This window comes from Molossus molossus, unplaced genomic scaffold, assembly GCF_014108415.1.
Source record: "Molossus molossus isolate mMolMol1 unplaced genomic scaffold, mMolMol1.p scaffold_m16_p_31, whole genome shotgun sequence".
NCBI classification, from domain to species: Eukaryota; Metazoa; Chordata; class Mammalia; order Chiroptera; family Molossidae; genus Molossus; species Molossus molossus.
This window is the reverse complement of record NW_023425368.1, coordinates 854870-879999: the sequence shown is the minus strand read 5'-3', so window position 1 is coordinate 879999 and position 25130 is coordinate 854870.

Below are 25130 nucleotides of genomic sequence, written 5' to 3'. Positions count from 1 at the left end.
GAGCAGACACGGACGTGCCACGGAGGGTGGCAGGGGCTTTCCTCACCCAGTGCCGGCGCTTGGGGCCGGGGCATGGACCTTCTGCCGTCCAAACCCCGCGTCACACGGGGACACGCAGGAAACAGCTGAAACGCAAAAGCGGATTTGGTGTGTTTTTCTGGCGTCTGACTTCCGAGCTTGGCAGGTCGGGTGCCGGGTCCCCTGCCTTCGGGCAGCGGGGTCGGCCTCAGCTCTCAGGCGGAGCAGGTGCAGACAAGGAGCTCGCCTGGGGCAGGGGGTGCCTCATAGAACTCACGGGGGCCCCCGCGGCCCCACCCAGGGCTGCTTCTGCACCCCACTTCCCAGAACAGGCTGGGCACACCCTCACCCTGTGGTTTAGCCAAGTGTCCCGGCCACGAGCCAGGGAGCCTCGGCTGGGCCTGACCGTGAGGTGGTGCCCTGCTGGGACCCAGGTGTCCACCCCGCGCCCCGGAAGTGGTAGAGCTGCCTGGGACCCGCGCCCTGGCCCTGCTCTCAGTGGGGACCCTCTGCTGTCCCTCTCACTGTCTAGGCCTTGGCACCCCATGACCTGGGCCCCAGGCCCTGACCCCACCTGCCTGCATCCCCTGGTGGGACCCAGACCACATGTCTGAGCCTCCTGTTTCCCGGCTGTAGGGGTGCCAAGTGGCCATCTCTCGCTCATGTGGCAGATTGGAGTTCCCTCCGATTCCAATTTGGGCTCCATGTGGGGTCAGGGAGCAGACAGAGCTGTCTCTCCCCAGCCTGCGCCCTGAGGACCCCGCAGGCACTGCATTCAGGGGGCCCCCTTCCAGCTGTTACACCAGGCACCCCTCTCTTGCTCCTTGCCCCCCGGTGGGAGCCCGCTGAAGCAATGGGGCAGAAGAGGCCCCCCCTTTCCAGGGGCTCACTGCCCTGCGGGCCCCTGTGCAGGGTCAGGCCTGATGGGCTCCCTGGTCGTGGGTCACAGAGCCCCAGCTGTGGCCACAGCAGTAAATGGGACCATGCGGCGCCTCTGGGCTCACCCCGCAGTGAGCATGTTAACAGCGCCGCGGCCTGACCCCGAAGACGGACCCACAGAACTGCAGCCGAATGCGACGGAGATGATGGGCCAGCGGCTCGGCCTCGAATCTCCTCATTCAAGCTCAGCGTGGTGCCCGCACACAGCCGGCGCAGACTCGGCATCGTGCCAAAGAGGTTGGGGGCGAAGGCCGGAGACCACGCGGCACGGGGTACGGGAGCGGCGCAGAGAGCCGTGTACCGTGCGCCCCCGTTACGGCGGGTCACGAACCGCGTAATCGGCTCAGGACAGCCGGGTCCTGTCTCACCGTCTTGTTCTATTTGCTTCTCCCGGCGGCCTGAGTCCCAGTGCCTGGGCCGCCGGAGAGACTGCGCTGACGGCCCGCCCCGGCTGATGCCAACGGTCCTGCGGAAGGAGGTCGTGTGGGGTGCGAGGCGCCGGGCCCACGGCCCGCACCGGCTCACTGCCCTGCACCCCTTCTTGCCCGGGGTGGAGGGCGAGGCGAGTGGTCTCAGCGCGAGAGGACTGTGGCTGCATTATCCTCTCCGGGGCCTTGGGGCCGCGACCTGTGAACCGGCTTCAACGTTCGCTTCCTTCCCGCCCCTCGGGGGGCGACGAGCGTGGCCCAGGCCACCGGTCAAGATTTAGTCGCAGGAAAGTACGTCCCTGGATTTAGGTTTTAAATCTTTTTTTCCTTTATTGATTTTAGAGAGGGGAAGGGAGAGAGAGAAACACTGATGAGAGAACATCGACTGGCCGCCCCCTGCACGCCCCCCACTGGGGATCGGGCCCGCAACCTGGGCATGTGCCCTGACCGGGAATCGAACCGGCGACCTCTGGGTGCAGGGTCGACGCTCAACCACTGAACCACACTGGCCGGACTGGCTTTGGGTTTAAAAGAGACTGTGGACCCGCTGGGGTGGCTGGGCGTGGCTGGGCCTGCCAGAAGGCTGTCGCAAGAACCCACAGCCAGGGAGCCCCGATGAGGAAGTGCGGGTTCCTAGAACATTGCCCAGGGTCAGTGTTGCCGCCTGCGTGGCCACTGTCGACAGCCACGAAGCCAGGGGCCAGACTGCGGGAACCACCTCCCACAGCTGTGCCTTGGCCAGAAACACGGCGTCCCCGGCTCACACTCCTAGTTTGCGTTCAACACCAATTCCGCACTCAGGACCCGAGCAAGGTCGCCCGGGAACGTACTTTTTACTCCTCTGGCCTGTGCCACCCAGGGAGGCTCCCCAGAAGGCAGCCGGAACCTCAGGGAGCCAAGTCTCCAGGTCAACCACACCAGTGAGCGGCACCGCCAGGCCCACGGGGGCGCCGCCTTCCATCGCGGCCGTTCTAGGGTGTGGGCACCCCGCCCAGGGCCACAGGTTGCCCAGCTCTGCAGTCAGACCCCGGCTCACAACCGGGCCCCACTTCCTGGGGCCTCCTGGAGCCGTCACAGATTCTCTGAACCTCAGCTGCCTCCCTGTGACGGGGTGGAGGGCGGCCACGCAGAGGGCAGGGGGACACTGCTGGGCACCGTGGGCACGCGGTGAACCTGACCCTGGTGGACAGAGGGAGATGAGGACCTGGCAGGGTCAGGGTGGTGCAGGACCGAGGGCTGGTCGGAACCGGGGCTTGGCCCTGTTAGAACCGCCCTGAAGCAGCTCCCTCCCTGCTCCCTGCTGGCCTCCGGGATCCGACAGCTAGAAGCCCGCCAGCAGGACAGCCTGGGCCCCGGGACGCCCCCTCCATCTCGGCTGGGCTGTCCTCAGTGGCCCAGCTGGCCGGCACTAGTGACCTCCTGGCGCAGGCTGGGCCCCGGCCCGGGAGTCCCTTCCTGCTGGTCTCTGCTCAGGGCCCCGTAGCCAGCCCTCCCCCGTGGGCCGGTCTCCCTCTCCGACCCGCCTGCACAGCCCTGGAGGAGCCCGTGGGCAGGGGCAGAAAAAGTCCAGCAGGGGACAGGGACCCCCGTGCTCAGCCTCCATCACCTGTGACCACGGCAACACCTCCCGGCAAGGGCCTCGTTGCTTCCACAGGCCCTTCATTCCGAGGCCAAACTAGAAGCCCTGGGAAGCAGGGACAGGCGGGACTCTGGGACTAGAGCTGCACTGGTGGCAGGTGAGCGGCAGGGACCTGCCGGGTCCCCGGGGGCGTCCGCGGACAGACGCCGGTGATTCTGGGCGGACGGCGCCCGAGCTGATGCGCTCTGGTGCTGCTGGACAGTGCAGGCAACTGACAGAAAGTCTCTGCCCGGGGAAGGGGACCAGCCATGCAAGGAGGTCACCAGCCTCAGAAGCGGGGTGTGCACAACGGTCCCCGCGGAGCCAGGCACTGCAGGTGCTCAGGCCCCGGGAGGGTTTGTTACTCTGAATGGAACCTCCAACCTGTAGCTCAGCCGCCGGGGTGCCCAGGACAGGCCTGTTCACTGACCCGTGGCCCGACCACCTCCCACAGGAGAACACGGCATTCTCACTCCCTCAAACCCTCCTCCAGGCTCAAGGGTCCAGCCTCCTGTGGCTCTGGGGGCCACTCTTCCTGGATCCACCCTAACACGCTGCCCGCCTCCCAGTTTGGTGCTGGGAAGCGAATGCTGTACTCCAAAGAGTTCGGGGCTGCAGCCCACTGGGCTCTCACCTCCCTTGTGCTGGATGTAATGCTCCTGTTCATGTGGCCCAGGCTTGGGGCAGCCTCCTGCTGCGGTTGGCTGCAGGGCGGTTGCAGTCAATCGTGCACAGAGAGGCGACCACTGAGCCTCCGCAGTGGGGTGGGTGCAGGGTCAGTGCGCCAACGCTGGCTCCTCGGAGCTGTCCTCTGGGAGCCGAGGGCCTCTGGCTGGCCTGAGCCCTCCATGCTGGTCAGCTGGCTCCCCGCCTTGGCATGGCCCGTGCTCAGGCTGAGCAGGGGCCTTGGGCCTGGGTGGGCAGGAGGGTAGGCTGAGGCAGTCGGGTGCATCTGGGAGCGGGCACAGTGGGCAGGGGCCTGTCCAGCTGCAGACCCAGGTCTCCGGGAGGGAAACACTGTTGGTTTTAAGGGGAGACACTGCAAAACCCGCTGTTCCAGACCAGAAAGAGAACCCCCAGGCTGGAGGGCGGGCCTGGAGCCCTCTGCCCCGGGACCATCAGGCAGCCTGAGGATGGCCCTGAGAAACACTGTCCTTGGCCATCCAAAGATGTATCTGAATCCTGGTGCTTCCCCAAACGCGGATGATGTTGGTGGCGCGGGTGACCGCTCGGAGAAATCTCGACCACGCTGCATCACAGGACCGTCGCTGAAGACGGGCTGGGGTGAGCCAGCGAGGCCGAAGCACCTTCTCCTTCACCTCGACTTACGTTTCTGAGGGAAACAGCAAGGAAGGCACTGGACATACAACGGGAAAGCAGTCACCAGCGAGGCACGCGTCCAGGTGCGCACGGCGACAGAGCACCACGCCCTGACGACCCCCTTCTCCAGGGCGCCTCCGAGCAGTTTCTGCATCTCATCCCAACCGGGTGGATTGAGAACGAGGGGTGCTGACGGGGAACAGGAGTACAGCGGGGATCGTGCTGGCCGGCAGAGCATACGGCTGCCGCGGGTGTCTAGACAATCGACTGATTTGCAGGGACGACGAGACACTGGGCGAGAAGGTGTGGGTTCTTGGGGCAGCCCCGCCATGCGAGACGTACGATGCAGTCATGGGGGATGACACCATCTCATCCCTCGGGGAGCATCCTCCCCAGACCCGCTGTGCAATCCGGCTCTGGCCGGGAGGCACGGGGGGCGGGTGGGGAGGTCACAGAGAGAGGTGCCCCAAGCCCACCCAGGAGCCAGGTTTTCCGAGAGGCTGCTAGCTAGGGTTCTGCCTTGGGCCAGGGTTCGCTGCAGGCCCCCACCCCAGGCCCTCCAGCTGAGCAGCGCCTCAGTCCCCTCTGTGCTTTGGGGAGAAGGACCCCCGTTCCCCGTTCCCGCTGCAGGTGCTGAGCACCGCCCCGGCCTGCCCAGCCTTGGGAGCTGGGCGCGGGAATGTGCCCGAGCCAGCCAATCAGATGAGCCTGGCCTGCACATCTCAGCCAATTGGGTGCTCTTGCCCTGAAACACTTGCCCAATCAGGTGTGACTGCCCCCAAAAGGTGTTAGCCAACCAGATGTGCCTTTCTTGAACGTCTCAGCCAATCAGATCGCCTGCCCCGAATTAGCTAGCCAATCCGGTTAGACTGCCCTGATAAGGGCCCGTCGGCAGGTGTCCGGGCTGGGTCACTGGGCGCAGGGCCCCACCTTGCACCCTCTCACCTGGTCAGGTCTGCAGCCCTGGCTGCCCAGTCTGGAGCAGCATGTCCCCTCTGGCAATGTCACGGGCTGCCCTCCGTTTTCCTGATAGCTGTCCGTGTGCTTGAACTCGTCAGAGGCCACTGTCCTCAAGCTAACGCGGTTACCTTGAGACCGTACTTACGCGGGGCACCCAGCGCCCACGCACCTGGAGGAGCGTGCAGCGTGGGCAGGCGCGTGGACAGTGAAAACTACCCGCTCAACAGCAGCGTGTTAGGCCCCTTATTAAGCCGACCTCCTTTCTGCCAGAGGCGCAGTGCTCAGAAACAGAAAGTCAGCCTTCAGACACAACCTGGCAAACCCACTGAGATCCCCCATGAAGACCTCCGCCCCCCAGGTGGCGTTGCCAGGTAAAGCTCAGGAGCCGGTCACACTGGAATCTCCATTAAATAACCATTGTTTCGCGTGTGAGTATGTCCCACGCAGTATTCAAGATACTGAAAAGGGCTGGCTGTTTCTCCGGGAGGCTGGGGTACCTGGGGTGCTGTGGTCTGTTTGCCACCCTGCCATGCCCTCCTCGGGGACCCCTGTCCTGAGGCACAGCCTGCGTGTGCTTTGAGGCAGGGCTTTTGTGCAAGGTGTCCCTGCAAGCCCCCTGCCTTGGCCAGCCACGCTCACCGTGGTGAGGGCGCAGGACACCCAGCACCGGATCAGTGTCTTGATAACAAAATCGTGCACACTCTCACGAACTCCGCTCCTGGGAGTCCAGATGAAGCATCAACTCCTTTCTGGGTCATTGTTCATTTTCAGCTTCCAAAGAGCCTGCCTCTCGGGGCCTCTGATCCTCCCCGCCGGTCCCTCCCACCCCGCCTCAGCCCGGCCCGGGAGCAGGCATTTCCCGAGGAGGAATCGCACGGGCTGAGGCTTCTCACCCTAATCTCCCCAGACAGACAGGGGCGCTTCTCAGTTCTAATGTGTCCCCCAGGGAGGGCAAAGCGAGACCGTTTCCCCAAGTGTGCTGCCCGGAATAGCACATAAAGGGCAGAACCCAAGTGGCAACCTGTGCCCAAGCGGAGAACCAAGGCCGTGATGCCCGAGTGCCTCCCGTGGCCACAGGGCTGCTGACTCGATAAGGGTCCCTAGCTGACGTGCACCTGCCGTGTGTCGGAGCTACCAGGAGTCCGGGTCCCCTTCCTCGGGTCCCTGGGGGAGCACCACGCGTGCTTCCCGCTGCTGGGAAGGGACTACAGCAACGTCTGAAGGAAGCGTGGGGCTGGCGCGCCCTGGGCCTGGAGCGGGATGTCGGTCAGTCACCGTGATGGCTCACTAGGCTCTGTGATGCCGGTTTCTGGGAAGGAGTCGTCAAATCGGCAGCTGCTCATTCCCAAACTGGGTCCTCACGGCGCTGCTTTCAAAGTTGCCGAAAGGACTTTCCAACACGGACCCAGCCTCAACGGTCCTTGTATGCTTGTTCTTCTGCCCCAGACTTTCTACTCAAGACATATTTGCTGCGCACCTGCCACGTGCCAAGTCTGCTGTGCGGGGTGCCACGGGGGCCGAGGACAGGACCGAGGGGCCCTCGCTGGGCGGTGGGTGGCCTGTCTGCAGGAGTGCACGTCAGACAGGAACGACAAGCTCCCCTGATAGAGGTGACCTTCACCGCTACAAAAGCACACGGAGCAGCAGCCCCGAAGGCCACGCCAGATGCCCCTGGGCACAAAAAGCGCCTCGTCTTCCTTTCCCAGCTCTGGCCCCACTCCGGCCCCCCGCCCGGCCCCAGCCTGTGCCCTTCAGGAGACTGTCCAGCAGCTCAGGAGAAAACCCCAGAGCGCTGAGCTCTCCTCGCCTCCCGCCACCTTTGTTTATCCTCAGCAAGTTCTTCGGACCCTCCCTCCACCACACAGACTGTCCGCGTTCCTGTACTCCGCCAGCCGCCCTGGTCACTGCCACCTCTCCTGGCGCCTCCAATGACCTGCCGAGGGTCCGTTCCTCTTCACTGTGGTAGCCCGAGGGGCTGCAGTGACATTTCCCCGAGGGAGCCAGCTCTGCTCCAGGCTGGGACAAAGGAGCCCCGTGCTGTCCCCTCCTCATGCCAGACCGGCTCAAGGTCCCCTCCCCCACCCACGCTGTTTCCAGCCAGGGAGCTCAGGCTGAAATGTCCAGTTCACACACGACCACAGCATCCTCCAATCTGGGTGTCCACTGACCCAGCTGGGTGGCTGCCCCAGGGCACCCCACAGAGCACATCACAGGGACCCCGTGGTTTAAAGGGAGCCAGGTGGCCCTGAGCTGTTCGCTTGGAGAAACTAACGCCAGAAACGGCTGTGGGTCATCATGGGGCAAGTGGCCTGGGCAGGGGGGCTGGGGCTGCTGGGGGAGGGGCCCCTCGGCCATAGAGGGGGTGAGGCCTGCTCTGCTCCCACCTGTCAGCACCCGGGCGGGGCACACAGTGGTCTCAGCCCGGACTTGCTTATTGGGGGAGGGGAGAGGACCCCCTCAGCCCCCCAGGTGCTCCAGGTGTAGTCAGAACCAGCGGCTCGGCATCACCTGGGAGCTCTCCAGGAGGCCGGACGCCAGGCCCCGCCTGGGCACACACTCGGGGAGGCCAAGGTGGAATGCAGAAGCAGCCAGCAGGGCGGGTGAGGGCTTTGTGCTCAGTGAGCAGCCGGCATCCGGATGAGCTGGGCCCCGGGGACACGCAGGGTGGAGGAGAGGCTGCCTCCCCGAGGGCTGGTGTGAGCGGCTGACATCCATGACTTAGGCGTTCCCGGGCCCAGCCGGCTTGCCCTCCAGCCCTGGGGCTCCTCCCGCCCCCTCCTCCGCAGCCGGCTGGCGGCTCAAAGGTGGCCGTGGTCAGCAGCCTCGCCCAGGAGGAAAATTACTGGGGAATTCCCAGACCCAACCCACCCAGAACCGTGAAGCAGTCTCTGGGTGTTGGGTCGGGAATCTGGGTTTTCACCAGCTTTCCTGGTGACTCATGCACACGGGCTCGGGGAGCACTGGCGCCAACCAGAGAGAGGGGGTCCCCTCCCGCGACAGGGATGGGGTGGCAACCTCCTCCGCCTGGTGTCCTGTGGCAACTGCTCCCCCTTGATGGGTGCCATGCGCTCAGGCGCCCGGAGGGGAAGATGCCAGCTGGGTGTGTCCACACCACACGCAAGTCGCTTTCCCAGGAGCCCCATCCAGCGCCTGTACTTCCGGTCCTGTTCCCACCTGTCCCACGCTGCGCCCCGCCCACACTAGCCCCCTCCCACACCACGCCCCTCCGCACGAGGCCCCTCCCACACCGCGCCCCTCCCGCACGAGGCCCCTCCCACACTAGGCCCCTCCCACGCCGCACCCTTCCCACACTAGGCCCCTCCCACGCCACACCCTTCCCACACTAGGCCCCTCCCATACTAGGCCCCTCCCACACTGCGCCCTTCCCACACTAGGCCCCTCCCACACTAGGCCCCTCCCACACCGCACCCTTCCCACACTAGGCCCCTCCCACGCCGCACCCTTCCCACACTAGGCCCCTCCCATACTAGGCCCCTCCCACGCTGCGCCCTTCTCACACTAGGCCCCTCCCACACTAGGACCCTCCCACGCTGCGCCCTTCCCACACTAGGCCCCTCCCACACTAGGCCCCTCCCACGCCGCACCCTTCCCACACTAGGCCCCTCCCACGCCGCACCCTTCCCACACTAGGCCCCTCCCATACTAGGCCCCTCCCACGCTGCGCCCTTCCCACACTAGGCCCCTCCCACACTAGGCCCCTCCCACGCCACACCCTTCCCACACTAGGCCCCTCCCATGCCGCACCCTTCCCACACTAGGCCCCTCCCATACTAGGCCCCTCCCACACTGCGCCCTTCCCACACTAGGACCCTCCCACACTAGGCCCCTCCCACACTAGGACCCTCCCACACTAGGACCCTCCCACGCTGCACCCTTCCCACACTAGGCCCCTCCCACACTAGCCCCCTCCCACACCGCACCCCTCCCACACCGCGCCCCTCCCATACCACGCCCCTCCCACGCGGCACCCCACGGGGTTTTCATGGCTGAGCGGCCCAACCAGAGGGACGGCCCACCCCACGGAGAATTCAAACACGCGCGGAGCACGGAGCCGGGAATGAGCCCGGTGTCCCTGGCAGCCCCCTCAGGCCACACCAGCTTCACGCCGCAGACACAGTTAATTTGATTTCCACGGACAGGAACCGCTGGCCGAGTCCCAGGTCTCCCCAAAGAGTTTTCTCTGCGAACCTGTGACTTACGAAGTAGCTCCATGAAAGGCAGGGAGAGCCCCGGTTTAAAGTCTCTCCCAGTTCCCCCCACGGGAGACTGGCGTCCAGGAGCCCCTGGGGAACGCCCCTCCTGAGGGGTGTCCGGGTGGAGAGAAGACCCTGACATCACCCTGGACTGGCCCGCGCAGCAGCCGCTGGCGTTGACCCGGACGCTTTGGGTGCTGGGTTGGGAGGAAGCCAGCGTGGAGGGGGTTGGGCGGGGGGGGGGGCGGGCGCAGAGTGGGGTCCGCGAGAACCTGCCCTTTGGGTGGCGGAGGCAGAGGAGGAACAGCTCTCAGGGCCGCAGCTCCCCTTGGTGGCTTTTAGTGGGGCCTCAAGGTCACCTCAGGGACTTGCTGGTTCCCAGGAAAGTAGGTCCCAGCCACCTGTCCCCGGAGAGACCAGCATTAAAACAAAGCCGCGATCACTCAGGAACTGATTTCAGACCGTGCGTGGCACCAACATGGTCCTTCTCCCAGGCCTGCGTCCCCGGGACTCAGGGTGTGTGTGGCGCTGGCTCCCAAGGCCAGGGCACCTCCTGGGCACCCCTCCTGCCACCGCCTCTGCCTTCCTGGCTGCCCCTCAAGGCCGGGAGGCCCTGCTCCTGCGGGCTTGGCGAGTCCCCCAGGCTGACGGCTGACAGGCTGGCGGGAACTGGACCCCGAAACCTGGCCCCCAGGTGTTGGCCCTCCAGTGGCCTGGTGCTCCCCGGTTCTGCCGGGAGACGAGGTGTCAGGAAACACTGTCACCGTGGCCGGGTGAAACGCGGTGTTCCGTCAGTGTGTGATTTTGTCTGTTCTGTTGTCTCGGAGAATTAACTGTCACATCGAGGGTCACCTCAGGGGGAAAGAGGCCGAGAGAAAGTGTGAGAGGAGGCGAGAGCGAAGGGGCTGCGCTGGGACCTGAGTGCGGTGGCTGGGGGTGCAGGGAGGTGGCGGGGGCCTGGGGGGCAGGGGGTGCGGGGGGGCTGCATCTTGGAGCCTGTTTCAGCATCTGCTTTGGCATCTCTCCCTCGCCAGCCTCCTCAGCACAGAACCTGGGAGCTGGAGGCTCATCCCACCGCCCAGAGGACACGGATTCTGAGTCTGGGTAACAGCACAGCCCCGCTCACCGCCCCCCCACCCCTGCCCCGCCCCAGGGAGTCCCAAACCGGGTGGGGCTGCCTTTGACCCTGGCAGAGTTGGTTTTCAGGAAAAGAGACACCAGAGGCCGGCCGGAGCTGAGTGTTGCTTTCTTTGAAAAGGGGCAGAGCCCTGGCCTGTGTGGCTCAGCGGTTAGATCGTCGGCGCAAAGACCAACGAGTCACAGGTTCGAGTCCGGTCGAGGGTTGTGGTTCATCCCCAGCCTGGTCAGGTCATGGGGGAGGCAGCCAGTCGATGTGTCCCTCTCACGTCAATGTTTCTCTCTTTCCTTCTCTCTCTCCCTTCCTCCCACTCTATCTGATGATAAAGAGACAAACATCCTCAGGTGAGGATTAAAAAATAGATAAATAAATAAAAGGGTGCAGGGCAGAGGCAGGGCTGTAGCCCCGTGACTGTCCCGCGGGGGCACGGCAGGCCCCCTGTGTTGGGCAATGCACAGGTGCAGCTGTGACCGAGGCTGCAGCTCCCTTGTCGGCCCCCAAACCCACTCACCCCACCATGCTTGTCTCTTTGACCAGAATCTACCCGCAGGCCACGTTCAACCCGGCAGACCTAAGTGTCACTCTGAGGCACGCTCCGGACCACCGCTCCTGACTTCTCGACTTTATCACACACGCCTGTCACCTCCCCTCCGCTCCCCTGTCCACGCTGTGCCCTCCGGGTGGCCCTCCATCCCGTGCTGCCACTGAGGTCTTCAGTCCCTTGCCACGGAGGGGCCTCACCTCCCTGCTCCCTGCGGGCCAGCCGCCCCCGTGTCCCCAGCACTGCTCATTCTGGCTACAGGCAGACGCACAGACCCCCTTACCCCTCCTGCCGAACAGCGGGTGGCACCCATCGCCACCTCTGCCCAAAGCCCGTGCCCATAAACACTTCATGGCTAAGGGTCGACGTCCCGTGTGTCACGGCGAGGGGCGCTCCCAGCCGCCCTCCGCCAGAGAGCACCCCCGGAATCCGGGAACGAGGGGGGGACCTGCTGTTCTCTCCATTGGGGCAGACGAGCCTTTTTCACTCTGTGTCCACGTGGCCCGGCCGGGGCCGAGTCTCCCGGAGACGTCTGGGCGGAGGGAACACGGTCAGGGACACCTGCGTTCTGGTCCCGTCACGCTCCAGTTGGGGATACTGATCGCTTCTCTGGGGCAAGCTCAGCTGGGTCTGGGGCGCTGCTGCCCGAGTGCTAGCCGAACCCGACTTTATTTCTGTTTCTGCTAGAGTTTCCTCCAGGTGTCCCTCTCCTGCCAACAAAGGTACGGGCAGCCGCGTCCACTCAGCCCCGAGCCACCCTGGTCCCCACGGCCAGCGCCCTGGACGAGGGAACAGGCTGGTCCCTCAGGACTCCGCAGATCCTTCCGCCCAAAGCTGCGGTAACTTCTGATCTGTCTTGAAAGACAATGTAGCCATTTCCCCCTCCCAGATCCTGACGTACTTAAAAAAGATTCCATTGTGAAGGTGTCACAGGACGGGGAGTTATTGTCTCAGGTTATTACCAGCTCGCTAGATGAGAGTTTCAGGCTGTGGAATTAGGGCCTTTCTATTTCTGATGCCCCCGTTTCTCAAAATAGGCGGTGTGTGAGCAGACTGCCGGCCCAGATGGCCCAGGGGCCCCGGGGTCTGAGACAGCACCCCCCGCGGCTCCCGGCCCGCTCCGTGCTTTGCTCCGTGCGAGGGTCCCGGACACGGCCGGCATCCCCGAAACCCCGGGGCCGGGCAAGGTCAGTCCCGCCCAGGATCTGATGAGGAAGAGAGCGGCCGGCCTTCTCCTGCCACCCACAGAGTGGCCGGACGGGCAGATGTCCTGATGAGGTATGGGCATGCTAGGAAACCATGGGGAGCTCTCCCCCGAGTCCTGAGTGTGTACCCCGCCCTGGCCTCCCCCGGCCCCTGGCACTGTGCTCACCCGAACGTGTGTCTGTTTCCTGAAGGAGGCCCCCAGGGCACCATCCTCCCACACAAAGTGACCCAGTCCAAGCCAGGGACGCCAAGTCCAGGACTTTCTTCAGAACCCGGGTACGGACGGGCTTTCACCCCACTAAACCTCAGCTGGGAAGCGGAGGCCCAGAGCCGCTGGAGGCCAGCTTGCTACACATCTGACAAAGACCACATCGCAAAGATGTCTCTCGCCTGAAGCCCTTGGTGACAGAGAGCAAAAGCGGTCTCACGTTCCCGCCACCGCAGTGAGCACACCCCTTCACATGGTGACTTGGGGGTCCTCCCGGTCAGGGGATGGACTCAGTTTCTCCCCGCGCCGGCACCTGGGCTCGGCCACGTGACTTGCTTTGGCCGATGGAACAAAGCAAACGTCGTAAGCGAGGCTGGCAAGCTGCTTGGGCCAGGTGCTGGGGGTGACACGCACAGCCCCGTCGCCCCGGTCACCCTGCTGACCGGCACCCACTGACAGCCGGAGCCACCATCACGTGACTCGGGACACCTGGACCACCGGTCCCGGAGAACAGCCCAGTGGACTCACAGCCTCGGGAACAGTGACACCATGGTGGTTCTAGGCGCTAGGTTTGAGGCTGGCTCGTTGCCTGCAAAGGCCCCCCGGTACGTCCGCGCGGCGTCTGGACTATTCTGTTAACGAGAGAAAGAACCCTCCCCTCACCTTTTTGGGGGGCTTTGTCCTGGTTTAGTTGGGTTTCATCCCCTTTAAGGAACAAACCCACAGCTCGAGCCGTCTCCCACGTCGCCCTGGCAACCACTCAAGGGTCTCTGCGGTGTCTAGAAGCTCTGTGACCCGGGCCGAGTCTCTCTCTTAGCATGTGAAGCACCAGCACCTTCGGACTGGCCCAAGTCTTCCCCCCAGGTGTGGGCGCCCGTGGGCAGAGCGCACGCCACAGTGTCCGAGCTTCTCTCGAACGCCAGCTCCGGCGGTGCCCAGTGGTGCCCGGCGGGGCCGTGTGCGCGTGCTCACCCAGGTCCTCTGAGGGTGCCCCAATTCTGCACCAGGTCTGGGACAAGCTGAACACACTAATTAATCACGGGGACCTCACTCGGCGCCTCACCTCCGTCGCCCTGGAGCAGGAGCCGCCCCGGGGCACCGTGGACCTGCGGGGCCGGGAGCCCGGCTGGAGATCGGAGGCCTCACCTCGGGGGGGGGGGGGAAGTCTGTGGACCGGCTCTCGGAAAGTCCCCCGAACGAAAGGACCGCGAGGCCACCGATGACGATGTCACCTGAGGGACGCAGCCACGGGCTCCCCCTGCCCGTCGGGCTGCCCTGCGCTCTGTGAGAGCCGGGAAACTGAGTCCCCGCAGGCTGCGCCTCCTCGTGGGGGTGAGCGCGGTGATGGTGCCCCGGCCGCCCCTGCGCTGTGACCTTGGGGTGCCGTCAGGGCCGTGTTTGTGGAGCCCACTCCCCTTCAGTGCAGACATGGGGACACCCACAGTCACACACACCCCAGCTCCTCCCAGGGTCAGGCTGAGGCCCTGGGTGGCCACGCCCAGCGTACGCACACACACACGCACACGCACACGCACACACGTGTGCGCACGCGCAGGGCTGTCCCTTTCCACACCTGCTGCTAGCAAAGGGCACTGACCTTCACCTGCCCGCAGGGGGGCTGCAGCTGCCAAGCTTGTGTCAGGGCGACCCCTGGCGGCCGGCTCCGACCCACAGGGCCCCCCTCACTGGGGCCTGGGGCCCGTCACCAGCAGCTGCCTCCCCTCCACCACCACGTCCTCGGCTCTGCTTCTGGGAGTCCCACACTTTTACTTAATTAACTTATTTTTTTAAATATGTTTTTATTGATTTTTTGAGAGAGATAGAAACATCGATGAGAGAGAAACATCGATCAGCTGCCTCCTGCACGCCCTGTCCTGGGGATCGAGCCTACAACCCAGGCAGGCGCCCTGACCAGGAGTCGAACCCGGACCTCAGTCCATGGGACGACGCTCAGTCCACTGAGCCGCACCGGCTGGGTGGAGCTCCAGGTTTTTAGATTCCGAAGTGAGCCCACGCAGCACGTGACCTGTGTCTGACCTACTCACTGAGCAGTGTCCTCCAAGTCCATCCGGGGTCACCCAGGTTGTCAGGCAAGGATGGCCACGGCCGTTACAGGCTTGGGGCCACTCTGCTGATCTGTCCAGAGCCAGCCTGGGAGACAGCGGGGGACCCTGGCACGGCCTGCGAGACAGCGGGGGACCCTGGCACGGCCTGGAAGACGGCGGGGGACCCTGGCACGGCCTGCGAGACGGCGGGGGACCCTGGTATGGCCTGGGAGACAGTGGGGGACCCTGGCACGGCCTGGGAGACAGGGGGGACCCTGGCACAGCCTGGGAGATGGCGGGGGACCCTGGCACGGCCTGGGAGACGGCGGGGCACCCTGGTATGGCCTGGGAGACGGCAGGGGACCCTGGCACGGCCTGAGAGATGGCGGGGGACCCTGCTGGCCTGGGAGACGGTGGGGGACCCTGGCACGTCCTGGGAGACGGTGGGGGACCCTGGCACGGCCTGGGAGACGGCGGGGGACCCTGCTGGCCTGGGAGACGGTGGGGGACCCTGGCACGGCCTGAGAGACGGCAGGGGACCCTGGCACGGCCTGCAAGATGGCGGGGGACCCTGCTGGCCTGTGTGGCCAGTGAGGAAACGGGGGATCTGACGGGGGATGCGCTTGCCCAGGGTCGTGTCCACACTGGACGGCAGGCCTGGGACTCAGACCCATTCACCTCGAGCAGCGACAATGTCCTTTCAGACCCACAGCCTCTGGGCCGGGCTGGCAAGCACAGTGGGGACCCTGGCAGCAGCCTCCCGCCTCATGCCAGACCCCACCCTCGAGCGATGGACGTGCGTCAGACAAGGCTGCCGTTCCACCCCCCGGGGGCTCCCTCCACCAGGGCCGCGCCTGCCCTGCACCCGGCCAGCAGAAGTCCTCGGCCTCTGACACAGGCGGCTCCCCGAGCCTGTCGCCATGCGGCAGTCAGGCCCCTCACAAACTCACCTTTGGGGGGTGACGGTTTAGTTTCCTGAAGGCAGGGGATTCTCCTGTCTCTTCTGAACTCCACTGGAGGCCTCCCAGAAGTCTGGGGGCAGAAGGGGTGCAGGGGCCCCACAACCTGGCAGCCTCAAATAACCGCCATTTACCGGCTCATGATTTAGGTCCCCGGTGCCTGGGCCCCGCGGGGGTTCGTGGGCCAGTCCCCGTGGGTTCACTGGCTGTGTGTGGTCAGCCGGTTCACACCCATGTTGGCAGCTGGCTGCTGATTGGCTGACGGTCAGCTGGTGTTCACTGGGTCCCCTCATCCCCGGTGCGTCCACAGTGCCCACGGTGGTGGCTGCAGCATGTCCGAGGGCGAGCCTCATGCACAACCTTCTCCAGCGCCTGCTCCCCTGCGCGGCCCATCGGCCCGTCGGCCCAAGCGAGTCACATGACCAACCCTGTTGGCGGGACGGGCAGTCGGCCTGCAGGCTCACGGGACACGGGCGGCGGCTGCCTCGCGGTCTGTGCTGTCAGCGGTTGTCACCGGCCGGTGGGGACGTCTCCTGTGGCCACAATGGCCCCGTGTGCAGTGGTCTGTCTCCGGGGCGCCTCCCCTGTGTGCTGGCTGAGCTCCCCAGGCAGGAATCGCGGCAAGCGGTCGGCTTCCCCAGCTCCCAGCGAGGGTGCGGGGGCTGCTCACTCCGGGACCGTTTGCCACACACGCCACTGAACCTGCTGATGACCAGGGGGCGGCTGAGGGTGAGCAGCGCCCTCGTTAGACCAGGGTCTGCGACTCCAGACAGCACAGGACCAATGAGCGGCGCCTTTTAGAAGCGTCTCCTGAAACCCAAGTTCTGGGCGATTGGACCCCCTTAGACGTCCCTGACGCCTGCTGTGACCCAGCAGAACCGCCCTGAGATCCCGCGTGGGCCTGGGCCTGGGCCTGGCCTCTCCCGGGGCGTCGCCTGTCCCCCGGAGAAGCTGCTGGAAACCACGGGCCTGCTCCGCCCAGAAGACGCCCCTGCTCACCTGGGAAGCCGCTGTCACCCTCAGAAAATTGGGGGGCAGCCATTTCCGGGAGCCCCCAGTATAGGGAGATGGCTGCGGGCAAGCTAGATGCTCGCTCGGGCTCCCCGCGCGGACTCCCGCAGCGCGTGCACCTGCGCCTCCACCGCGCTGCAAGGGCCTCTGGGAAATGCAGGCCGGGAGGCGCGAGGTTAGAACCGAGGGCGGCCCGGGCCTCTGTCACTGCTTCCCAAACAGCACAGCGCCTCGGGCGGGGCCGCAGCCCTCATGCACAGGCGCACTGCAGACACGCAGGGAAGGTGAGGCCACGGGTCCGGGTCTCTGCATTTGGGGTGCGTGCAAGAGAGGTGAGGTGTTATCATTTTGTTATTGTTGTTTTAAAATGTTTTTATTGATTTCAGAGAAACATGGATGAGAGAGAAACATCGATCGGCCGCCTCCTGCGTGCCCCTTACTCGGGATCGAGCCTGCAACCCTGGCAGGTGCCCTGACCAGGGATCCAACTGGTGACCTCCTGGTGCCCGGGGCCCTGCTCAGCCACTGAGTCACACCGGCCAGGGCTTTTTTTGTTTGTTTTGGGGGTTTGTTTTGTTTTTGAGAAACACATTATGTTTCCTCATCCTTCTGTGGAGAGCCCCCTCCTCGCTGCCCAGCCCCCTGCTCCCAGAAGAAGGCAGCAGACAGGTGTGGGCGTTTGTCCGCGTTTATCCAGGAGGGAAGAGGCCCGGTGTCAGATCACAGCCAAGGCGCAGATGCAAGCTTTTTACAAACGGGGACTTGCTAAGGGTTGCCACTGGCCAGGGGTTCAAGCGGGGATGGGACCCCCCACTGAGGGTCCCCGATCTGGGCCGGTTCTTGGGAAGGACCGAGCTCTGGACTGCAGTTCTAGAACGTTTCGCTGTCTGAGCATCTTGAAAGTGCTGTCAGTCAACGTATTAAGTCCACCTGTTAAACCTAATGGCACCTCGTGTTTCATAGTGTAATTAGATGATTCAGAAATGCACTTTTAAGAAAAACCTCTCGTCCTGGCCACTTTGGCTCAGCGGTTGGAGCATCAGCCTGCAGACCAGAGAGTCCCGGGTTCTGTTCCCGCTAAGGGCACGTACCTCGGTTGCACTTTGTCCCCGGCCCCGGTAGAGGTCGTGTGGGTGGCAGCCAGTCGATGTGTCTCTCTCACATCGATGTTTCTCTCTCTCTTCCTCTCTCCCTCCCACTCTATCTGAGGATGAATGCAAAAATGTCCTCGGGTCAGGATAAAAAAAAAAATTTTTTTTTAAAGAAAAGAAAAATCTCTTTGCAAAATATCTCCTACTTTGTGGTGGAGACAGACAGGAAGTGTTTGCTGAGTTACCAGATAAAGACCAACACAGAGATCGGCCGGAAAGTCTTCCCCAAAGTGGGGTCCCCGGACCAGCAGTGTGCAAGTGGCCTCGGGGACTTTATGGGGTTCTCGCTGATTCAGAAACGCGGGGTGGAGGGGCGGGCGGGCACCTGGATTTTAATCGCCCTCAGGTGATTCCCGGCTCGGCCGGCTGGAGAACCACAGTGTGTGCTGCAGACTCTCTGCCGTTTACAACGGTCTCAGGTGTTTCGTAGGCACCCTGATGCCGGCTGCTGGAGACGGGGCCCGAGACGAGAGAGGGAGATGGAGACAGAGATACGAGAAGAGGTAAAGATAAGGACAGAGACAGAGCAGATAGTCGAATGGGAGGCTGGTGAGCCAAGGGAGGGTCGGCCAGGTGGCACGGCTGAGCCGGGGCTGCCAAGGCCCCTCCTCCCCGGGACAGGCGGGCGGCTGGGTGACACTCGCCAGGTCAGTTTGCAGTGTTTTTCATTTTTAAATCATCCGTTTCCCTCTGGAGAAGACACCAATTCCAGCACCCCTTATAAACGGGCAGCCACGGGCATGCTGACTTTGGCCAGAGCTGGAAGATGCCCTGAGCACCTCGTCTGGCTGCTGAGGGGACAGAAGCTGGGGGGTCCTTCCCTCGCTGGAATTCAGGAAGTCAGCAGGCCGCAGGACTTGATGGTGGCCCTCAGCGCATCAAGCCCGTTCCGCTGAGCGAACTTTGTGTAGCACAGATCACCCGGTCTTAGCCGTGACTTCGGCGGAGATGACACGTGTGAATAAGATCACAGTATTGTCCGTATTTAAAGTAGCAAAAAAGGTGCCCCAGGGAGTGTTCCATCGGCGGGTCCCAAAGGCTCCGTCTCCCGACTCGGAACAGACACGAGTGTCACGGTCCCTCGCGAAGCCTCCCGGTGACTTCTCTGCACTCCAGAGCTCCCTCCGTGCCTCTCTGAGACCACAGCCGCTGGCCGACCACGGTCCGTATTGAACCACAGTGGTCGTACCAACCGCAGTAGCATCCACTGAGCACTTGCTCCCCACAGGAGCTTTTCTAAGCCCCTTGCGGGGACCCATGGCCAGGACGTATTCCCCCACTTTACCGATGAAGAAGCTGTGCTGTGCACACAGCCCATTTGGACCACACTTCACACACAGGTGGCTGCACACTGCTACCCTTGAGTGGTATGGCCTCGGTATTTAATGAATGAGGAAGGGATGATGGGTGGATAGATGGATGGACGGTGGATGGATGGATGGATGGAAGAATTGTAGATGGGTGGATGGATGGATGGATGAATGATTGTAGATGGGTGGATGGATGGATGGATGAATTGTAGATGGGTGGATGGATGGATGGATGGATGAATTGCAGATGGGTGGATGGATGGATGGATGGATGAATTGTAGATGGGTGGATGGATGGATGGATGGATGAATTGCAGATGGGTGGACGGTGGATGGATGGATGAATTGTAGATGGGTGGATGGATGGATGGATGAATTGTAGATGGGTGGATGGATGGATGGATGGATGAATTGTAGATGGGTGGACGGTGGATGGATGGATGAATTGTAGATGGGTGGATGGATGGATGAATGAATTGTACATGGGTGGATGGATGGATGGATGAATTGTAGATGGGTGGACGGATGGATGGATGGATGAATTGCAGATGGGTGGACGAATGGATGGATGGAAGAATTGCAGATGGGTGGACGGATGGATGGATGAATTGTAGATGGGTGGATGGATGGATGAATGAATTGTAGATGGGTGGATGGATGGATGGATGGATGAATTGTAGATGGGTGGATGGATGGATGAATGGTGGATGGATGGATGAATGAATTGTAGATGGGTGGACGGATGGATGGATGGATGAATTGTAGATGGGTGGACGGACGGATGGATGGATGAATTGTAGATGGGTGGACGGATGGATGGATGAATTGTAGATGGGTGGATGGATAGATGGATGGATGGATGGAGGAATTGTAGATGGGTGGACGGATGGATGGATGGATGAATTGTAGATAGGTGGATGGATGGATGGATGGATGGAAGAATTGCAGATGGGTGGATGGATGGATGGATGGATGGATGAATTGTAGATGGGTGGACGGATGGATGGATGGAGGAATTGTAGATGGGTGGATGGATGGATGGATGGAAGAATTGCAGATGGGTGGATGGATGGATGGATGGATGGATGAATTGCAGATGGGTGGATGGATGGATGGATGGATGGATGAATTGTAGATGGGTGGACGGATGGATGGATGGAGGAATTGTAGATGGGTGGATGGATGGATGGATGGAAGAATTGCAGATGGGTGGATGGATGGATGGATGGATGGATGAATTGTAGATTGGTGGACCGATGGATGGATGAATTGTAGATGGGTGGACGGATGGATGGATGGATGAATTGTAGATGGGTGGACGGATGGATGGATGGAGGAATTGCAGATGGGTGGATGGATGGATGGATGGATGAATTGTAGATGGGTGGACAGATGGATGGATGGATGAATTGTAGATGGGTGGATGGAAATGAAGAACAGGAAGCAGTGCCCTTGGGTCATCTCTAGCGTGGCCCTTGCATTCCTGAGCAGCCAGCACCGAAGTGCACAGCTCCAGGCTGGGCTGGACCAGGGACCGCACCTGTGTGAGGGGAGGGGCTGCAGCTCCCCTACAGTTGGGTCAGGAAGCCCTGGAAGCGACACACGGCCCTGGTGGGGCTCCCCCAGCTCCCTCACTGCTGATGCCCAGGCCGGGGCACAATGAGCCCCATAACCTGAGACCTGTGGGCAGGCTGAGCTGGGGGTGACCGTCCAGGGCGTCAGAGCTACCCGGGCATGTCACATCCTGGGCAGGCGTGGCACCCAGCCCAGCGTGAGGCCCAGCTTTCCAAGAACAGGAAAGTCTGTCATCGGGGGGCTGCGTTTACAGTGACAGTGACTTGCCTCGGTCCCCCAGGGGGCGTTTAGCAGAGCAACCGCAGCATCTCATTACGTCGTAATGGACCGTTAGGACCGCTGATTGTGTGCTCCGTAGGGAAACTCGCTGCTGAGCAGTTAACGTGGATCTTGCTGGATGCTGGTGGCTACAAGGCTCCGGAGAAGCCCTGGGAGCTGCCCCCTGGGCACACGCGGGAGGGGCCCACCACGGGGGACGCCTCACTCGCTGGCTACAAAGGTACAAAGGGTCGTTTTTCCAATCATTGCTTCCGCCCAGGCGACCCCCCTGGGCCCTGCTCCTTCCCACAGAGCAGCAGGTACCCTGAGGGGTGGCTCCCCGATTCTATCACTGTTTGGATGCTTCTGGTTACTTAGGAGCGGTTGACAAGGCCAGTCACCTGCTGGGGTTGAGCACAGTCACAGCACCTCCTTCCACGGTCACACGCCGACCGAGGGACGCCGTGCATGGGGGTGCGGGGGGTGCGGGGGGCGCGTGGGCAGAGAGCACGTTGTAGTCTGGCGACGGCTGAGCCGGTCTCACTGTCTTTTCTACAGCCTGGTCCTTAGTTAAAAACGTTCTGGCCCCTGGCTACTCGGTGTGAAGCAGATTCTCACTCCTGTTTGAGTTTTTGCTTTTTCTTCGCAAATCCAGTTCTGCCACAAGCAAGGAACCTCTCCGGGAGTCAGCACTGGTTCCTAATTCCATCATCTACTTGGGTTTTCCCTTCTGGGGGCGGCCGAGCCCCACCTTTCGCCCACTTTCTGTTAAGCTTCCGTATTTTCCTGATCGTTTCTTTCATCCGCTCACTTGCTCAACGAGGGCTCGCTGGGCCGGGGAAGGCCTCCGGCTGAGGGCCGGCTCGGCCGGGCAAAGGCCCAGGGTGGGAGTGAGTCCGTGTGCCCAGAGCGGCGGCCGGCCGGAGTGCCCGGGGCCTGGTGAGCGGCCCGCGGGGGAGGACGGCCCACAGAGCTGGCAGTGGGCAGGTCATGCGGGCGCACCCCAGGGCCTTTACATCTCCTTCTCGGAAGGGAGCCCGAGGGCTTTTTTTCTTTTTATTGTGGTAAAAATGAACCTGATGTCAGATTCACCATCACCCAAACCACCAACGGAAAAGGAACCATTTTAAAGTGAACAGCGCAGAGGGGCTGCGTACATTCACAACCGCAACCGTCCGTGCCCCCAAACTGACACTGTCCGCTTCGACACCCCCCAGCTCCCGGCATCCACCAGCTGCTCCGTCTTGTTTTTTTTTTTTTTTTTTTTTAATCCTCACCCGAGGACATTTTTCCATTTTTTGTACAGACAGAGTGGGAGGGAGAGAGAGGAAGAGAGAGAGAGGGAAACATCGACGTGAAAGGGACACATCGAGTGGCTGCCACCCGCACGACCGACCAGGGCCGGGGACAAACTGCAACCGAAGTACGTGCCCTTAGCGGGAACCGAACCCGGGTCTCTCCGGACCGCAGGCCGATGCTCCAACCGCTGAGCCAAACCGGCCAGGGCCGCTCCGTCTCGTAACCCTGACTGCCCCAGGGACCTCTCACGCGGGGAATGAATCACACAAGGCGTCTTTCACGGAGCACAGGGCCCTCCAGGTCCATCCGCGCCGCGGGCCAGGACTTCCTCGTCTGTAAGACGGCCGCTCGCCCATGGTTGGGGACCGCACTTGACCTTCTATTCACCCACGTCCACGTGGGGTGCAAACACGCTGCCATGAACTTTCATGCGCAAGTATTTGTTCGGGTCCCTGCTTCCGGCTTTTGGGTGTGCTGCAGAGCCCCCAAGACAGGTGGCGCCACCACGGGAGAGCGGGCGAGGGGCTGGGTCCCGCGGCCTGCAGGTGGGTGGACGGAGGGGCCCTTCCTCCGCCGTGAAAGGGAAAAGGCAGGAGGCTCTTCGAAAGGTCCTGCCAGAGCAGGGGGTGAACGGCGCTGTCACTCGCGGGGGGGATGGGAGTTCGTCTGGGGGCAGGTCCATCCCGATCTGAGGTCCTCGCGTGGTCTACGCTCGGCGTCCTCGGAAACCACGGGCACTGACCACGGGCTCGTGTCCTTGCCAGCGGCTCCTCCTCCTCGACGAGGGGAACATCTGACTCTCCTGACGGTCTTGCTTGGATTTTATTTCTTCGACCTCTGCTCATTCCAACCTCGCTTCCCCGCCATACCCCTCGCCTTACTTCCGACGCTCCTTTGTAATTTCACGTTACATACGTCCCATTGATTGCCGCTGTCCCGGTGATTCTAAGTTATTTAAACACTCTTTTTCCGGCTGGTGTGGCTCAGTGGTTGAGCGTCGACCCTGCACCAAGAGGTCGCCGGTTCGAGTCCCAGTCAGGGCACATGCCCAGGTTGTGGGCCCGATCCCCAGTGGGGGGCTGCAGGAGGCGGCCCATGGATGTGCTCTCTCATCGATGCTTCTATCTCTCCCTCTCCTTCCTCTCTCTCTAAAAATTAATAAAGAAAAAACAACACTTTTTTTTCCAGCTCAAGTCCTATGACACAAAGTGGAAAAAATCACAAGGGCCGTCCACCTTAGTCCCGCCGCCCCTCACGGGTCCGAGACGCTGCAGGGAGGCTTTCGACCGTCCGTGCACCCCGTGCACCCGTCCGCCGCGCCCCGCAGTGAGCTCGGGATCGCACGGGTCTGCGGGTCCGAGCCTGCGGACCAGCAGCGCACTGTGCCTGGGGAGTCGCTAACGGGGCACCGGGGGAAACGTGTAACGTGTCCGAGCTCAGTGAGATAAAGATGCTGGTTTCAGGCCAGAGAAATTCAGAGCAGCTGAGATTGGAGACAAACACAAGCAAGCAAAGCCCGCTGACGTCCGCAATGCGCCAGCAGGGGGGCAGGATGCAGCGCTGGCTGCAGAGTGGTCGCCCCACACCTGCGGCAGGCGGAGGGCCTGTCCCCCCCACAGCCCCTGCGGCAGGCGGAGGGCCTGTCCCCCCCACGGCCCCTGCGGCAGGCGGAGGGCCTGTCCCCCCCACGGCCCCTGCGGCAGGCGGAGGGCCTGTCCCCCCCACGGCCCCTGCGGCAGGCGGAGGGCCTGTCCCCCCCACGGCCCCTGCGGCAGGCGGAGGGCCTGTCCCCCCCACGGCCCCTGCGGCAGGCGGAGGGCCTGTCCCCCCCACAGCACCTGCGGCAGGCGGAGGGTTGGGGCCAAGGAACAGGCCCTCGAGGGCTCAGGCCGAGTCCGTGCGGCCCACTGGCCCGCTGCCCTTAAGTGAGAAACACACTCGGAACGAACTCCCTCCCATCACCACCTGGAGGGAATCTGTCCGTTTCTCAGTTTCACTTCCATTCCTACCCAACCACCGCCCCTTTGAGGTCCTGAGATTTTTTGTTCCACATTGTTATTAATATTTTAAATTCTGCATGAAAGTTGTTTGGTTGTCCTTTTCTCCTTCGCTCCGTTTCCTTCCGTGGCCCTTCGCTCCGTTTCCTTCCGTGGCCCCCTCGCTCCGTTTCCTTCCGTGGCCCCTTCGCTCCGTTTCCTTCCGTGGCTCCTCCGCTCCGTTTCCTTCCGTGGCCCCCTCGCTCCGTTTCCTTCCGTGGCCCCCTCGCTCCGTTTCCTTCCGTGGCTCCTCCGCTCCGTTTCCTTCCGTGGCCCCCTCGCTCCGTTTCCTTCCGTGGCCCCTTCGCTCCGTTTCCTTCCGTGGCTCCTCCGCTCCGTTTCCTTCCGTGGCCCCTTCGCTCACCTCGGAACCTGTGGCTGACGGGCTCAGAGGGTGTGTGGGAGGAACGTTTTCTGAATCTTCCTCTGCTTGTCGCCACGCTATTTCCCTCAACATTTCACGCCCCGCTGGACTAGGTATGGAGTCTGGGGTTCAAAATGATCCATCTTCTCGTCTTCATGGTTCTGTCCCTTTGCTTCCAGCGGTAGTTCAGCAGGTAAGAATTGTGGGGCGGCGGGGAGCCTCTGTCTCTCATGGAGAGGCGCCGGGTCAGGAACCGCCAGTGCTCGCAGTGTTGGGGCTCATTCTGGGGTCACCTGTTGTGTCTCTCAATCCGAACTGAGCCAGGTGTCCTTCATACACCTGCACCGAACTTCATACAACAGCACGCATGTGGGCCCCCTGCTCCGTCCTGCCCTCGGCGGTCCTTGCTCAGGGCGAACTGCGTCTCCAGTCTGCGACGGCTCTTTGCTGTCCGTGGTCTCTGGTGGCCTGTGGTCTCCAGTGTTCCATGGTCTCCAGTGGTCCGTGGTCTCTGGTGGCTCGTGGTCTCCGG